Consider the following 3971-nt stretch of genomic DNA (forward strand, 5'->3'; position numbering starts at 1 on the left):
TATATAGTGGGCCACCAAAGGTTTTTTATCTGTTTTGTTTTTTAAACATGATCTATGTTCACATATTCTGTGTCTAACAGCTCTACTAGTTTTACCAATATAGAGTAAATTGCAAGGGCACTTAATGCCATAAATCAGCCAATCTGAGCCGCAGTTCGAAAAAGATTTTAATATCTGAACAAGCGGACGGATACTCTTATGAAAGTGCCGACTCCATTTGTTTTGGAATGTATTAAAATCGCCCTTACAGAAAACTTTTTTCTGTATGATGGAACATTCTATAAACAAATACACGGTACAAGTATGGGGGCTACTTTTGCCCCTGACCTTGCGAATCTCTTTATGGATCATTTTGAATCGACCTCCATTTTTGATGAACACAATCCGTTTAAAAACAACATCATTAAATGGCTGCGCTACATTGACGACGTTTTTCTTATTTGGAGAGGTGACGCAACGTTGTTGCAATCTTTTCTAGTATGGCTAAATAATCATCATCAACATATTACCTTTACTATGATGTATGATCTACACTCTATACCGTTTTTGGATCTTTCCATTTATAAAACGGAGTCTGGTTTAAAAACAAAGTTATTCCGCAAGCCTACTGATAAAAACACCTTATTGAGATTTAATAGTTTCCATCCTTTAAGTCTACGAGAAAACCTACCGGTTGGACAGTTTCTCAGACTAAGAAGAAACTGTTCTGAAGTTGGTGATTTTGTCAAAGAGGGAAAAGATTTAAAACAACGGTTGGTTACTCGAGGTTACCCTAAGAAATGTATCAATCGTGCCTACAAGAGAGCCAAACATGCCAATAGACATAGTTGCTTACATCCAGAACAGAAAATCTTGGAAGAAAGGATTACATGTGTAAGTACGTTTAGTCCTATTAGTAATGCCTTACGTAGAACCATCAAAAAACAATGGCACATTTTAACCACTGACGATTTTCGTCCGATGCAACCGAGATTTGCATTCAAACGTCAGAAGAACTTTAGGGATATGTTGGTTCATACATATCCAACTTTACCTAGTCCTTTGACACAACAGACCCTTTGGAATTTACCTCCAGTCCTTGGCCATTATAAGTGTGGCCATTGTTCGGTCTGTTCTCTCACTACCAATTGTAAAACCTTGACACTGAATGGGAAGGTTTGGAATTTAAAATCTTTTTCGAACTGCGGCTCAGATTGGCTGATTTATGGCATTAAGTGCCCTTGCAATTTACTCTATATTGGTAAAACTAGTAGAGCTGTTAGACACAGAATATGTGAACATAGATCATGTTTAAAAAACAAAACAGATAAAAAACCTTTGGTGGCCCACTATATATTAGCTAAACATAGTTACACCGATTTAGTTTGGTTTGTTATTCAGTTGATACCGGCCCTACCTAGAGGTGGCAACCGTGATTTGGCTCTTACAACAGCTGAACAGAGACTGATTTACAATTTTAACACGGTGAATCAGGGTTTAAATGTTTCTGTGGAGTGGAATAGTTTGATTAACTAATTTGTAGCCTGATATCTGCTCCTAATACTTGCATCACATTATTTTCTCATCTGGTGTATGTCTGAAATTGTCATACTGTGGAAGATAACACCCCTAGTACTGTTTGATACCGAGATTGTAATCATGTTCAGTTGGTATAAGTCAGAGTCTTGAGATAACCTATTCCTTACACATGTCGTGTATAAATATACATCTATTTTCATGACTGTGGTGGATGTATTGCAGCGGCACGTCTTTTTGATGTGTTCGTGATTGTTGTCGTGTATCTGTTGGATTGAGCCACGGTTTTCTTTGCCCAGATGACATCGGAGGATATATTCAGTATTCCAAAAGCCCATTTGTCTGGGTCTCAGTTACAGAGACGGGCGTAGCGCTTTGATAAAGTTGGTAAACATTTCTCACATGACTTACACGTCCTGACTCATGACGTATTCTCTCAAAGGCTATTGGCTCCCCACAAACGTCTTTTTACGCACTCGCGTATTTAATCAGGCATCCGGGTAGTCCGGTTTTCTCGCTTGTGAATGAAGCGATTCTGACGAGCGGCTCGTCTATGAAAACGGCGAATGCAGAGGTAAGCTCGTTTCTCGTGCACTACGGTGGAGGGTTCCGTGGGTTTTGATAGTCGATTAACATAGTTTGTCGTTTGTTTTGGTGTTTGCAGCTGTTTTTCTTGATATTGACAGCCTTGTAGACTGCGGACACTCTCTTGTGGGAACTGACATATCCACCCACTAACATCTCATGCGTGGGAACCTTTTTCTTCATAACGAAGCACCTTAATCTCCCGACAATTTTGCTTGTGAGTAATCTATTTATAATAAGGTATAATTCATTTTTCGAAAAGGGTATCCGTCAAAATTAATAAAAATTTATATAAAGAAAAGTGATTTTAAATGAAATAAAAGATAGCACAACATCCAGGGCAGTTATTGCCATGAAATATTTTGGCTTAAACACCGGATTCTGCATAGCCATGTAAACTCTGTGCACGACAAATTGTTTTTTAACCTAATAGTTAGGTATCTATGAGGTCGGAAGCACTTTCCCTTGTGAATTAATTAAGGTTCTTTACAAAAATATAACATATCATAAAATAATACTCATAAGACAGTTAAAGACGTACTGCTCTGTTCCTTCTGTTAGACAAGAGCCATGGTAACCGGCTATTAATTAGGAGATAGTCTAATTAGATAACATCAAATCAGTGATGTAGACATGCCTCTTTATCACATTATAGGATAAGGTGATCCTTGCCAGTGAAGTTGGTGTTCAGCCTACAACGGTGGTCTTTGAATATCTATGTAATATCTGGATGAATTACACTCTCTTTGGAGGAAACAAGTAAGAGATCGAAATAATGTGTCACATAATGTTATGTAGGGTGTTTGTGAGTGTGTTTCTTCTGCTGACCCACTAACTAAATTTTCTGTAAAAAGGTTAACATGAAAAAAGTAGTTTATGCAATGTCTGGCATAACGAATGAGGTTTATTATTTGATATCAACTTATTAGCTTAGAGCTATGGAGTACCTCTGTTGTAAAATTGTCTCACTTTTAAAAAACTACGACGTAACGTATGAATTGTTATATATGAAGTAATGGCATTCCCCTGTTTGTATTTGTAGATCCATGATGCTCCATCCACATCATACAAAAGACCAAGTGTGAAGAAATCATATGTCCTGAAGATGGCCTTTGTACTCATTTCTGAATGGACATTTGAGGAAATGTTCAATTTATGTGTGGGCCGAAACATGTCGACAACCTATTCCTTAGCTAATGTCCAAAGTTGGGCAATATAGCTCATGAATTCTGTTCCAAAATAGGGTCATTGGTTGACGCATTTATGTATTCTTTTGTGTATTTTATGTCTTTTCAGTTTTTTTGTACTTTTTTGAGACCTGGATGTAGGAATTGATTTTGTCTTTTTAATATTTATATGATTAAAAACTTTTATAAGACTCAAAGGGTTTTTTTCAAGTATCTTCTTTGGGGGGATGTTTCTTTCGTGTTGCCTTTCTTTTGTCTTATATGAGTCCTTGATAGTGATGTCTGTTTGTATTTAGTATATGTGACCATTATTTTGTGATCTCTTTATATCTCTAGAGTTAGAGTAGTAAGGGGTAATTAATTCTCGGTGCCTTCGGGCACGCTTGTCCTTCCCTATTTCTGGGTCCCGTTTGAGAATTTCTCCCCCGTAAACAAAAAATTTGGGACTGTGCCTTTTTCCTTTTTTTGATCACTATCGTGGACAGCCCTGGGCTGGTAGGCTACTTTCGATAGACTGTTACGCCTTTGGTATTCCCTGGCAAGGAACACATTTTTTAACATCTTGCCTTGATCAAGATGGATAATGTGAACATCTTGACTTTCTCTGATGAATATTATCAGAGACTGATGAATTTACCTTCTATAGTAGCCATAGATCAAATCAATGGTATACCGGTCGCCAAG

General features: G+C 37.4%; 1 long non-coding RNA gene across 1 annotated transcript; it reads left to right on the top strand.

The window, feature by feature from the left end:
• The first annotated feature begins 2375 nt into the window (after window positions 1-2375).
• On the top strand, window positions 2376-3484 carry LOC138521511 (uncharacterized). The gene is made up of 2 exons (XR_011283066.1): window positions 2376-2859; window positions 3143-3484. It is a non-coding gene; the product is annotated as an uncharacterized lncRNA (long non-coding RNA).
• Window positions 3485-3971: the final 487 nt, after the last annotated feature.

The sequence above is a fragment of the Ambystoma mexicanum genome, chromosome 13 (assembly GCF_040938575.1).
Source record: "Ambystoma mexicanum isolate Mex_15411 chromosome 13, UKY_AmexF1_1, whole genome shotgun sequence".
NCBI lineage: Eukaryota > Metazoa > Chordata > Amphibia > Caudata > Ambystomatidae > Ambystoma > Ambystoma mexicanum.